This window comes from Arctopsyche grandis, chromosome 10 (genome assembly GCF_051622035.1).
Source record: "Arctopsyche grandis isolate Sample6627 chromosome 10, ASM5162203v2, whole genome shotgun sequence".
NCBI classification, from domain to species: Eukaryota; Metazoa; Arthropoda; class Insecta; order Trichoptera; family Hydropsychidae; genus Arctopsyche; species Arctopsyche grandis.
This window is the reverse complement of record NC_135364.1, coordinates 1,716,441-1,731,656: the sequence shown is the minus strand read 5'-3', so window position 1 is coordinate 1,731,656 and position 15,216 is coordinate 1,716,441. Positions and strand designations below refer to the sequence as shown.

Below are 15,216 nucleotides of genomic sequence, written 5' to 3'. Positions count from 1 at the left end.
TGCGTCTGATAGATCAAAAAGTTCATATCAAAAATGACTGATAGTTATAAAACACTTTATCTATAAATTAATTTGCATAGTTACATATGATGTATACAGGGGCGGCTCATCTTGAAGAAAATCGGGCCACACAAATTTCTCCTAACCAAAAAAGAAAATAAATTTTGTATATTATTGGTGACTCATCAAGAGTCAAGAAGTGTTTCTTTATCCTGTTTATCATGGGGTGAGAAATGAAATTTATTTATTTATTTATTATTAAATATGTTGCAAATTCCTTATGAATTATTTCACAATTAATAATTTTAAACTAAAACCACAGTAACAACTATAATTTTTTATTTATTATTATTTATTTATTAATAGTTTTGGACCATTGTGGCATTACAGGAAGAACCTAATGCACCACAATGGCTTACATTTGATAAATATATAAAAACAAGTAATATATAAATAAAGGAAAAAATCAAAAGCAGAAAACATGGTAAAATAAAATAATACAAAAAAAAGTAACAAAAGGAAAATAATACATCAGAGAAAAACAAAAAAAAATTAACAAAAGTGTAAAAATCAAAAATAAAATCTATTAATCCCATTCTTTGTTTACACTGAACAAAATTAAAATAGTACATAAAAATGTACATAGGAGAAAGAAAAAGTAAAATAAAATAAAACAAAATATGAATAAAAAATAAAATCACAGCGAGGTCCAAATGGAAGAGAGTAGATTAAGATTCCACTCATACATCACATTCAAGTTAAGAAAGTAATGATGAGCGCAGGTTACCAGATAAATATGTTAAAATAATATCCGATAATCTACGCTCCCCAAGGTGGAAAATATCACATTCAGGGACGGCAGCAACGATTTCATTGAGAAGTCGAATAGCTCTTGGAATAATGATATAACATAGTTAACAAAATTAAACTAAACTATAATTAGTAACCCTAAAATAGTATAATATAATTCCAAACATAGCATTTTATTAAACTTACATATACACATAATTACGTCATCTTCCACAGAGGTATCCATTAACACCAATGTTACTAGCACCTCTAATGCTCTTAGAAAAGGCATTGTATATTTGAACACCTCTAGTGGTATACAGAAACGTAATTCAGTTTGAGGCAGTCGTTTATCTGCCGTAAGTCCGTGGTCGCCAGCTTCGGTTTTCCATCTCACTGAGCCCAAGTGACGTCACGTCACAATTATTTAATCCGAAACAGAATCGGTATTTCATTCGATTACAGTAACTCTTCACGAACAATTCGGACCAAACTTTAGAATTCACGTAACACGTGACGTTAACGGCTTTCAGAAGATCGAATCTCAAAACTTAGCACCGAAACCGCTTGTTGTCGACGACCGATCAAATAAATATCGAATATCGTCCGGATAAGTGAATAAATCAATGTTACATTATGCGATGGCAATTTCTCAGTAGGACTTATGTATGTATTACGTAATACGTTGAGACCGTTGCTATTAATGGACGTCGATGTTCTCCGGTGTAAATTAACCAATTTTCGTGTATTTTATATACGTAGTTGTGTGTGTGTGTGTTTGTTGAGTCCTAGGGGAATAGTCAGTAAATCATGCAAAGCCTGTACGACCGATAAGAGCCCATAAATGGGACGGATGATAAGACAGCATGTCCTTAAAGGGCGAATCCCTGTGCGGATCCTCTCCCCTAGCTCGGTTCTCTCCGATTTAATTCGCATCATCAAATTTTGTACATCAATATTATTATTATACGTACATACATATATACATTTGTTACGTATTTATTATATCGAAGTACCAGGTGATGCTCGGGCTAGTGAAACTGTGGGCACTAGCATTTAAAAATTAAATAAATAAAAGTACAACCAATTTTGTAAAACATTAACACCAGTACATACATAGATTACAATATAGAGACATCTATGGACAATTAACATTTTTTTGACAGATTAACTCATCTTCTCGAATGATAGATTGCACATCAGATGACGGGTAACCTTTCGATGTGCACAGATGCAATTATTAAAATGGTAATTATTAAAATTGAGTTGGATCTTTCGGGCGAGTTTAATAAGGCAAGATTCTATAAGTTCCGAATCTTGCCTTATTAAACTCGCCAGAAAGATCCAACTCAATTTTAATAATTGCATCTGTGCACATCGAAAGGTTACTCGTCATCTGATGTGCAATCTATCATTCGACAAAACGAGAATTACGTTTAAAGCTGCCGTTCTGTTAATCTGGCGATTTTAGAGCGGATGCACCAAACCCGCAGTAAAATTGCGAGAAATAAATTATGTAGGTAGCATTTATAAGATTCAATATATTCGAAATGCCAATAACTCAAATTTGCGAGAAACCGAGGAGGAGGATACCAATATATTGGATTTCATAACAATTAAGCTACAAAAAACAGGAGACAGTTGATCTGGAACTGGGACCCCCTAACTATCTGCTGGTTTGCAATAGCTTCACCAATGCATTCAAAATTGAGTCTTTAGAAAAAAAAAAAGCGTAATCGTAACAATTGTATTGATAACGCTATTTAAATTCTGGGTCGTATTTTATTTTTATTTTTACATAGATAAGCCTAACAGGTAAATCCTAATGCGCCTTCCTAGCCAATTACAAAGATTGCAGCATTCTTTATTACATAAATCGCCGAATCTCGAGATGCAGAAGAACATGAAATTAACTATTAATTAATTAAATAATTAATGGATAGAGACATCTTTGGATTTTGTCTTGTACATTCTAAATTTTTACATATTGTACATAAATCAAATTCAGCTATTGATGACATAGCGAGTAGGATGACGGATGGTGGAACCGTTTCAACAATGAAATCAGATAAATTGGCAAACTCTGATAAGAAAATATTGACTTAAAGTCACAGATATCCAAGTTTGACCAGCAGCATTAAAGATTGGCACGGAATTGAACCTGGTAACCTCTCGGTGCTTAGCATAAATGCAACCACCGAGCCATACTGCTGGCTATGTAATACATTCCTAAAAATACGAGTAAATCCAGTTGAAATTGCCAAATATACAGTTCATACATACTTTTGAGTAAATAATTTGATGACAGTCTATTTTTTTTTAAACAATGGATGATTTTTATAAAATAGAGTGAAATGTTTGAGCACCAACCGTCGTACGACGGACTAAACACTTACTTTATATTATTATGCTACGAGATTGTCTACAAATGTGTGGTTGACTTTCGTTCTCATCGAGATGACACTATCTGTTTGCCTAAACGAAAACTTACGGGGTAAATAAGGGGAAAACGAAACGACAATATTAGAGCACAAAAAAAAATAAAGTAAAAAACAAATCGTCAGAAGGGAAAAAATGCTATTCTTAAGTTTTTTTTTCGTCTTTTCCTCCGTTTTTCCGATCTCATCACAATTTTCGCGGTGGGGAGAAAATGGGTTTTGAAGTCAGAGCCCGTTTAAATTTACGCACAACTCGTTTCGAGTTAGTCGATTATTCGATGCGTAATTTTTATTGAAAGTTTTAAAATTTTCCGAGTGAATATTATAATATGATATATACATTGATTGTGCAAATTAAAAACAATAATAAAATAGATTTTTATTTCTCGTGTAAATTATAATTTAGACCACGATTAAATTCAATTCCTAAGCTTGACGTATCAGTGAAACCTTTCTTTAGGCTTGTCAAAGGGCTTTAGAGCAATTTAACATTAAAAATTATAGACTCGAGAGTGAGGTACTTAAAGTTAGTAGTTTTGTGAATAAAAACTTAAAACGTAGGTGTTGCATTTTATTTAAATTAATTACATATTTTGTCACCCATCAAAGGCACCTTTCTTTTGTAAACTTAACCATTTTCACTCATTTGAAATGTGTAATTGGACTCAAAATCGGCGAACGATTCCTTAATTCGATCATCTTGGTAAGCTTTTTCTAAAAATTCTAAGGGGTGAATGTCATCTTCCTGTGTAATCTTAAACTTAGGGTACCTGAGAAACTGAGAGAATCTCGCTCCAGAACTCTATTCCTGCCTATTCGGGCCAGAACTAATGTGCTTGATGACTCACCCCTTTCAAGAGCCATTCGACTATTTAACCTGCTTTCTGGGAGCCTTGATGTTTTTACTTCATCATACAGTTCTGTCAGGCAGCATATTTTAAATGACTTCTAGCTACATACATATTTACACATGTTGTTTTCATTTTGTAATTTTATTATTTAGCATAATGTGTATGTATGTTGGTTTTATCTTTATTTATATATGTATGCTATTTTTTATTTTTATATTTATGAGTAATTTATCTTTATTTATGTGTATTTATGTGTTTATGTGTATATGCATGTATAATGTTTGTATGTTTATGGATGTTTGTAATGTATGTGTATGTGTATATGTATATATATATATATATATATATATATATATATATATGTATATGTATGTATATGTGAATATATATATATATATATATATATATATATATATATATATATATATATATATATATATATATATATATATATATATATATATATATATATATATGTAGGTGTGTATGTATGTATATGAATATATGTGTATTTTTATATTTATGTATGTATGTATGTGTATTTGTGTATACGTGTAAGTATTTGTGTATATATGGATGGTGTACATATATGTTTATATAATTGTCTTTGGCCAGGAAGGCGCATTGGGTTTACCTGTTAGGCCTTCTTGGTGTAAATTAAATAAAAAATAAAATAAAAATAAAAGTGGGTATTGACGCTACTTTTCTAAAAGTGAGTATTGACGCTAAGTTTGAAATTATTCTGGAGTGATTCCCTTATGCATATGTCCGTGACAATATTGGAAGCAAAAATTGGGTGCTGCCTTTTTATAATATGTACGTGTGCTCTGTTTTTATTCAAAACTGCTTTACTTTGTCTAAGTTGACTAGAATTTAAGAGGATGAATATGTTATGAAACGACACTCACTCGTCGTTGAACCAAAGTGGGTTGCTTTCCCCACTATTTTTCCCTTCTTGATGACAATCTCACAAACCAAACATATTTTTTTCCTAGTTTATATAACATGTAACTTATTTATTTTTTACATATATACCAGGAAGGCCTTACAGATAACCCTAATGCGCCTTCTGGGCCAATTACAAACATTGCAGCATATTTTTTTTATTTATTATACAAGTCGCTGAATTACGAGACACTGAAAAACTTGCAAATTAACGAGACATCTATGAATTGTACATAAATTTTATTGTACATTAATCAATCTCAAATAGTGGTGACATAGTAGGTAGGAAGGATATTTATCCAATTTTACCTGGAACCGTTTCAACAATGAAATCAGAGAAAATTGGCAAACTCTGATAGGAAACGATTGAACTGTAGTCACAAATATCCAGGTCTGACCACCAGCACTACAGATATATTCAGAAAAATTCTTTTCAATCAAGGTCAGCTCATGGGAACGAACCCGCCGCCTCTCGACGCTAAGCAGTAGCTTAGCGACCGAGCTATGCTGCTGGCTATTTTTATTTTTAACATTTTTTTTGTTTAATAAAACATCTTCAGAAATAAAATTAAGGGATTTGTCTCAATTCGCAAGGTCTGTGGTAGTGTCATAGCTAGAGACTGTACGAGAGACTTGTCCGGCGACAAATCTCCCCGTGAATGCTCACCTTTAGGCCACGAGCATCAACGTTTGCGAACAACAAAGGATTCACCGTTTTTAATCCGCGGTTAAATACCGGTTTAACCGAAAGTCATATGGGGAGCGTCGATACCGCTATTTGCAATATCGATATAATATTATATTATGGCGAGAGTCGACCGGCCACTTATTATACGATAACAATTTAATCGACGGAGAAAGCCTTTCGTTTTTATCATACATATTACCAGGGACATATTTTCCGATCGTTCATATGCAAATTGTCTCTATACATATGTACGTTCTATTAAACATACATATGTATGTTTTCGCTTCGTGTTTTCATTATTAGACACGTGTTTTGTTACAAGAATTTGCATTCGCTTGAGGATGCTATCTGTCAACAGCATTTATGTTATAATCTGATGAAATGGAATCTTCCATATACATATGTATGTAGGTACATGGAATTATTAGCCGTTCAAGTTGAACTTATCTTTAATATATGGATCTAATGTTAATTTATTATCGGTAATCTTAAAAGTATGTACATACATACATATATGCAATTCAATCAATGGCTGTTTGTTTTGATCGGTTTCCAACTTTTTTTTTATTTCCCTTGGTTTTGTCATTTTAAATATTCAGTATGTTTAATGCTTTTGTTTTGATTGTCTTACAACTGTTTAGGGAATAATTTAAACGCCCATTTTATAAAATAAATATGCATTTAAAAAAGCAATTAAAAAAAAATTGTACATTTAAAAAACTGTGTATATAATAAAAAAAATTGAGTGCATTTCTAAATAACGGATACAGATTGTATTAGAAACTTTGCTTTGATCATCGAAAAAAATATTTGCTACTTAAAAAGCGGACGTTTTCTACTTACAATGAATCAACAACAACCAACGCTTCTCTCTACTGGATTCCTTCTTTTTTAATCTTTGGCTTGCGATCTTCGACACCTACGATCTTGGCTTCAACTCTACGACATGACATCATCATTCATATTCATACGTAATACATACATAAACATTTTTGACAGTTGACAGTTGTCAATAGCGGAAGACTGCAACGTTGCCACTTTTTGTATATATTCTAATGCTAAAATCAATTTTTTCGAATGATCGTTTCATGTTTTTTAATGGTCACTTTATAATGCCAAAATATTTTATTCGAGGCACAATACGAAATTGTTTAATGCACTAAAATTAAGATACAAAGTATTTTTCTCAATGTACAGTTAAACCGCACCAATTTTTTTTATTGAGATATTATAATTGTTTAGCAAATCCAAGAAATCATTCAACTCTTTATTGGGAGTCAGAGCTTCCTTGACATTATTTAAGAGTTACATCTTAAATAAGGTCAAAATTACTTTTTAAGAAATTCAAGGCACTCAGTAATTAATTTCACCCACAGATCCTCTAGACACTGACTAAAAATAAAATTTGACATATTAATTTTTATTTTAGTTCACAATTGAGCACACTTCAATACTTGGCGAAAAACATGTTTGAACGGGTGTATATTCCAAAGCACAGTTCTAAAATATCGAAATTCGAACGAAGTATTCCAGAATTCCAATCGATAGTAGCAATAAAGGATAAGCAAACATAGACGTTCAGTCTTTTGTGCAGAACTTGTATACGTTCGAATTTTAAGAATAGCTTAACTTTCAAAGCAAATGAATCTCTATGCAAGTACAACATACTATATACGTACGTAGATTTTCGAATTTCAATCTCCATTTTATCGAATTTTGTTAAATTTTCCACCGTCCTAAAGTTTCACAATATTTCCATAATACGGTTCAAAATATATTTATCACCAAATATATGTACATATGTATTAATGTACATGTACAGGTTAATTAGCGTAGGAAATGTCGTTTTAAAAGTTGAGACCGTACTTGATTTACGACGAAGGGGCTAAAGCGTTGCAAATTAATCAGCGTGACATACCCAGGAACAGGATACGAGCTGACTCCTTATAAAGGTTCGTTTAATTCCTAGGAAATTATTAATATATGTACATACCTACGTACATAGATGGGGATACTTTCTGAAGATGCTTGTGCGTATATCTAGACCGAAATTAAAAATCCGCTTCGTTCGCGAATTTATCTCGAAAAGGTTTGACAGATAAATTATATTTAAAATTAATCTAAGATCTGATTTACAACTTTGAAAGCCGTTTCGAATTCCCCTCCTCGTCGTCGTCGAGAGGATCCTAGGAAATGAGAGAATGAACCTCACCTTGGCGCCTCCAGCTTCCGAATTCGCCTTAACTTAATCTGCCCCCCTTTATTCGCGACTTTGATCCGAATAATCGCACCGAGGCTGGGTCTTTTCGCAAAGACGAGACACGGACTCTTCCGCAATGAGGCGAGTGATTTTTCAATTCAATTTGTAAAATGTATACGAAAAATTGTTTTGCTTTCCTCTCCTGTGCGAGAGTTTTCTCGGCCGGGTTTCAGTTTGGCTCAGTTCGAGTCGCATTTGGGAAATAATATGATTTAAGTGCTTTTTATTAGCTTTCAATTGTAAGGAGGCAATCATATTAAGTGATTGGGTACCTAATGGTATTTTTTTCTAGAATTTTGATATACTAATATGATGCTGATTTGAGTGAATTATTTATGTTCATATAAATATATTTAAATTTATATTTACAATAGATTTGATTTTCACATATATTGATGACCAAACCGAGCAAAATGGCAAGTTTGAAAACGATCGGATAAGAACCCAAATTTCGTCAGACGAAATCGAAAGCGAAGTAAGAAGAGGCTAATAAAAAAACAACAAACTCCGATCAAGCTGGAATCACATTTCCATGGCCTGGCTAACAGCATCAGGCCAGGAATTGAACCCTTGACTTTTTATTTGAAAGTATAACACACTAACCACTGATCTATGCAGCTGGTTATATTATATTATATTATTTTCTTGTATTAAAATATTGCTGTATATTTCGAAAATGATGTCCAAAATAAATATGTGCATAGATATGGGGGTTTGTTGGCTATAGTTCTTGTCGGAGGGTTATGCTTTTTGTGTGACATTTCTTGAAATTATTAATAGATGATATTTACAACCCAACTATATTGGAAAAAATTTAATTATGGGTTCCATCTCGCCTCATTGATTACACTGAGCAACAAAAAATCACGTTTTTGAGTTACCAGAGCGAAGACTAACCAATCTTTACTAAGTTTGACCCACTGAATTCGAACATGATGATGATTTATGTTGGTTATTGATCGTTTACGAGATATGAGCGTTTAAAAAACTGCGCAGTTTTTAGGCTTTTGCGGTCTTTAACTCATAATCTAGTATTGTTGTGCTCATAGTGAGTATTGGAATCAATAATCACATGTTTTTTCTATTGATTGTGTTTTAATTTTTATTTAATTAATTTTTAATTTTCTATTTTTTGTACAATTTTGTTTTTTATGTTTAATTTTAAACATAAAAAAACAAAATTAAATAGCTTCAAACATAAAAAACAAATTAAATAGCTTCCAAATAACAGGATCAACTAAATAGCTTCCAAGAGTGGATGAAAAAATGGCGAGTAAAGGCTAGAACTGGCAAATCTGTTCATGTCACATTCACACTTCGACGAGGGAACTGCCCAGTAGTCAGACTGAAAAACGACGAACTGACTGAAAGTACCGCGGCGAAATACCTGGGTTTCACCCTTGACAGGAGATTGACATGGAAAGATCACATCAAAAATAAAAGACAGGAACTCACACAGCGACTACACAAAATGAACTGGTTGATAGGAAGAAAATCCAGTCTGACATTAGAGAATAAAATTTTAGTATATAAGTCAATCTTAAAGCCAGTCTGGACATATGGTATCCAACTATGGGGAACGAGTAGTAATTCTAACGTCGAAATCTTACAACGATTCCAAAATAAAGCTCTTAGAATAATAACAAATGACCCATGGTTTGCGAGAAACATTGAAATTCATCAACCATCTATACCATCAATTAAAACGGAAATAGAAAGTTATACAAAGAACTACAAGCGTAGACTCGATACCCACTCAAACGAGCTGGCAAAAGCTCTTATAAAGTCTAGTGCAAAAGACACTAGACTAAAGCGCCGCAGAGTCCTCGAATAAGGGATAAAAAGGTGGCAATTAATGAATTGCCAAAATCTTCTGAAATAAATTGTGAAAAAATTTGCTTATAACCGACAGGTCGATTGCAAATATCTTGGTTTTTTTATTATTATTATTATTTTTTATTATGTGTATATTTTATACAAATATCTTTCCTGTATTTTCTGGCCACAGTGTCATATTGGGGTGATCTGTGAAGACACTATGGAATACTTATCTATTAAACAAATAAACTAATAAACAAATTTGAAATATGAAAATTCAGTATGTGGCAAAAATACGGCTCTCCAATAATGGATCATGCAACAACGCTAGACTTCCGGATCCGAATCCGAATCCAGTCCAGTTGAGAGCAGCGCGTTCAGACCCAAGTGTTGATCTCGTCAGTGGGTCTGGTCTGCTTTGGTCTGGTCCAGTCAAGGCCGTGTAAGGCGAGTTTTTGCCGTTGGAAGGAGCAACACCAAGGAGCAGAGAGAGACTGGTCGAGCTGCCCACACCAACAGCTTTCCAGTCTTTTTGCGTTCGCCGAACCGAACACTACATACACCACTGTATACCGATCGATTCGCGAATAAATCGACCGGTCGAAAAGCCGCCGGTTGACGATCGCTGAGGTCTATTGGTACACGCGTCTGGACTTGTAGAGACCATTTGCCTCAGTAAATACTATATAAATTGTCGGTTAAGTTGTGACCTCACTTTCGGTGTACATGTACATGCATAGGACCGCGATTCTTGAAAGTTCATAAACTCGTTTCCTATAAATAAATAAAAGTGTGTGTGTGTGTGTGTGTGCTTTTGGCGTGTCCTATTGTGAAGCGAGCTTTTGCAGTTTGTCCATTTGTAAAATGTAGTGCTAAAAGTGAAAATTGGAATGCTTCGTGTTTGTTTTAGGAATGTTATTGTAAATCTATTTGCTGGTCTCCACAAGTGTCATTCTGTGTGTTTCGTTACGCGTGTTTTTTCATCATCACACTCTTTGAAGTCTTTAAAATACTAAATAATCATTATACATGTCATATGTCCAATCTTATTACATTCGACGAAAACACTCACCTCAGAGGTCACTCACTTAGACTCCAAAAAGAGTTTCATAAATTGATCAGAGATTTCTTCTTTTCAAACAGAGTGGTTTCAGTTTGGAATAGTTTTCCCAATAATCTTGTAATTTGCGATAACCTTAATATGCTTAAGAATAAGCTTGATGTATTTCTTATACTTAAAGGATTACTGTAATTCCCAATATCTTATTTCTGTTTCTTGTTTACTTTTTTGTCTCTTATTTTTATTTTAATTTTGTCATTTTGAATGTATTTTACTATTTTCTCATTTAATTTACATAAATGAGTAAAATAAATAAATATTCAACTTTATAACTTAAATAAATATTCAACTTTAAAATTGTATACTTGTTCTTTTTGAACAAGTATATGTACATACGTAAATACATCCACACAGGATTTTTTAGGGGGGGATGGGGCAAAAACACAGTGTTTAAAAAAAGCTCTCACTGTTGTTTTTCAAATGAAGTATGTAAAATATTTATGTAAATTCAAGGGGTTCAAAGAATTCATTCACGATCATGTGCTATTGTATATCTACATCATTCTTAAAATTATAGTATAACTAGTTGTTTTACCCGGCTTCGTTCAGTATTTGTAATATAAACAGCGTAAAGAGAGCAAATCTAATATTAAATTTCATTTGTTCATTTGTTTTTTTATTAAATTTGATCGAAAAAATCGACTCGTCTTCATAGAAATTTTGATTTGTTTATGAAACTCTCAACCAAAGATATATACATATTTATATGTACATACTTACATACAAAGTCTCTTTCGAAATTATATATTAGATAATAAGATATAATATTTTGTGCCCGTTGGTTTCAACGGGTGGCTTGGGAAAGGAATTGATACACGAATTAAAATAAAGTTAAATATTATATATAAATATAATGTAGGGTAATTTATTAGCGCGCGCAGGTATAAATAGTAATAAGTTGAGTGCGCGCATTACACGCTCGTTGATCCAATCCGTTCACCCAATCAAAATAATGAATGAATGTGTGTGTGTGTCTTCGTAGATGTGTGTATGTGTGTACGCCCCCACGAAGCGCATCTGACGCTGACGTCACCCGTTCCGAGTCAGGTGCTCAATATCAGGAGCACATTTATTTTTACGTATTTTTCCATTATTATTTTACAATAATAGCTTAAGATGAAGATTTTGAATAGTTATAAAAGATAATTTAAAAAAATTATACTTTCAACTAGTTTTGCAAATTATAAAAAGGTTTGTGACCTCACTCCAAGTGTTAAACCGAAACGAAGTTTGTAATTTGTTTCTGATTGGCTGTCATCAAATTCGTTTCTGATTGGCTGGATTGATCAAAGACGCTTGTGATATTATTTTTCGTTAAATAATATTATTTTTTTCGATTCAAATAATAAATTTAATAAAAAAACAAATGAAGATTGTTTTCCTTGGTTTTAATTTAATTTCCATTCACTGAGCGAAGCCGGGTAGCACCACTAGCAATTTATAAAAATATCCAACATTGAATTGACTTAAATTAAAAAAATATAGTATTAATATTTTAAGTTAATTATAATTTTTGTCGATATTAATTGCATTTTATTTCTTGTAATTATTGTGATGACAATATATTTTTTTAAATCTTTTGAGGCATGAATGGGAAGGGGGGGGGGTTGTTTTGGAACTATTTTGTTTATTTTTTTCCCGTGATGACATTACGGGTTGTCCTGAACGACACCTATTCAGAATAAATTTACTATAAATTTGAAATGATATTGAATACGATGAGAAACTGATTCAACAATGAAATTAAATAAATTAGCAAACCTTGACAGGAAACGTTTGACGTGAAGTCAAAAATATGCAATTCTGACCAGCAGTACTACAGGAATACTCGGAATAAATTATTTTCAATCGAGGTCAACCCAGGGCTTGAATCTTAATCTTAATCTTAATATATCTAATGTTAGCATTAACGCAACTACCGAGCTGTACCGCTGTAAATAAAATTACTAGTTCAAGAGCCACTGAATTATGAAAACGATATACATATGTAGTATTTTTCGAAAGTTGGATTGTATTTTTATAATATTAATTAGTTATAAATTCATTTTTGTATTGTTGTTTACTTTTTGCTTACATTATAAAAGTTTAAATATCACTGATCAACTGTGCATATTTTCCGCAATGAATAGACTCCAAATGAGATCCTTGTGAGGGAACGCCAAACGTAAACTTTTCACATTTTGCATTTAAAATGTTGTCCGATTGTTTTATTTCCATTTCGTTTGTGTGGAAAAGAGAGCGCGGGAAACTCGCACCGGAAAAGCCCAGGCGCTGCGATAAATTCGATTTAATTGTATTCTCGCATTGGCCAACAAAAAAAAAGAAAAGCGGGAAATTGTACGTTATTTTTCATACACGTAAACGGATATTGGCACTCTCTGAACAAATTTAATCACGTTATGCTTTTTTTTTCGACGGAAGCACTCTGATGTTATTTTCAAATTAAACACCGTGATTTTCCTCTATTTTATTTGCATTGGGATATTTTCGATAACGTATTCAGTGTTAAATCGACAAGAGTGAAATTTTAAATACATTGAACTGATAAATATTGCATTATTAAAAACAAAAATTAGCGTAATTTAACGGTGGTCGTAAAACATATTGGTTACCAATTAAAATTTGCTATACGTGTACGATTTTAATTCCGTTAATAAAATCGAACCTCGGCGAAAATATAATAAAATGTTTGATGTTTTAAAATTTTAATTAATATTTGTTACGACGTATATAAATTTTCCAGCGCAAACTAATATAAATTTGATGAAACTCACAAGTTTAATTTAGTGTTTAAGTTTTCCTTTTGACCTGCATGGCTGGCCTTGTTTTGTATGCAACTTTAACATGCTACAAATTCAACCTTTGAGAATCGCCGTTCTAGACAGTATATTACACGGCTGCTGTAGACGGTTAAAATTCTAAAAAAATAGTACATGGAAATATTTACAAATAAAATACATATGGCTTTAGCTCTAATTAAATAATTATTTTCAAAAAAATTTACTCTGATTACTAAAAATTACGTATGAATCCGAATTCAAGTCCACAAAAATTATATTCAGTAAAATAGCCGTAGCTTTAGCTCTTAATCCATGAGGCTAAATACATACTTTAGTCAAAATCTCAAGGTTGAAATTTTATTCGTAAGCGATTATTTATCCATTGATACTTTAAACATGTATAATCATTCAAATATCATAAAATTGCTCATATAATAAATTCGTCAAAAAAAGTCCATAAACGAAATCATCAAAATACCTGTCGATTTCTTGAAATATGCAGCAATTCTTTTGAATATTTTTGCGAATATTGGGCGAAGTAGATAGTGGCGCCGTCCACGATTTTTTTTGGAACTAGATCAAATGACAATTTACTATTTAAAGTAAATAACCTGTTTATTATCCCTTTTTATCGTAAAATTCACGGAATTACCAAATTATTAAAGCTGCAACATTACATCATTTTTAAATCTTTTATTAATAAATTCATAAGTTTTAAGTGGCATTTTATTTACTATAAATTTTATTCGGATTTAATATTTATTTCTAAGTCTCATGTCTACAAACATTGAAATATATTTTTTTAATCATGCAATTTAAATTTACTTTTAAAATATAATAAGTCTGAAAAATCACTCATAATGGAACAATATAAATATAAAATACTAGTGTTGTGCCCACTGATTTCAACGGGTAGCTTCGGAAAGGAATTGATACACTTATTTAAATAATCTTATATGCTATATGTAGAGTCTGCCTTAAAGGTCAAAGAATTTGACCCTCAAAGCTCTCAACATGAGACCACCCCCCCCCCCCCCCCCACGAAAACAGTCTAAGACCCTTTTGTCGGAGATATATGCTATATATAAATAAAGCTATACATAATTAAAGTGTAAGGTAATTCATAGGCGCACGCACGTATTAATAATAAAAAGTCGTTGGCCCACGTCGAAATGATTATTTTGTTTCTGCTTGAAAATAAGTCATCAATTCCATCATCATTTCATTTTTATTATCATGACGTTTTATTGTTTTAAAATATATATAAAAACGGACGCGATGCATGTTTGTGGGTATGTATGTACGTGAGTATGAGGGTACATAATAACAAATTTTAGAATGCAAGTATACGTCATGCTTAGGGATATGGCGTGACGACTGATCGTGTCGAGGAGACGCGGGGAAGAGAGTAGCCGGGAATGTGTGTGTGTACGCTCCCACGCATCTGACGCTAACGTCACCCGTCCTAGCTCACTCAATATCAGGAGCACATATCAGACGCTCCACACACCCCCCATTCCCTAAGCA

The 15,216-nt window shown here is 32.5% G+C and overlaps 2 protein-coding genes across 2 annotated transcripts in view; one reads left to right on the top strand and one right to left on the bottom strand.

Annotated features, from left to right (window-relative positions):
- Positions 1-15,216, bottom strand: part of LOC143917917 (kelch-like protein 35) — a 225,487-nt gene that overhangs the window by 72,527 nt on the left and 137,744 nt on the right. The window lies entirely within an intron of this gene.
- LOC143917913 (EGFR adapter protein-like) overlaps positions 10,315-15,216 on the top strand; it is a 217,275-nt gene continuing 212,373 nt past the window's right edge. Inside the window, exon 1 of the mRNA XM_077439538.1 lies at positions 10,315-10,464. The gene's annotated coding sequence lies outside the window, so the exon portion shown is untranslated. The remainder of the gene's footprint in view (positions 10,465-15,216) is intronic.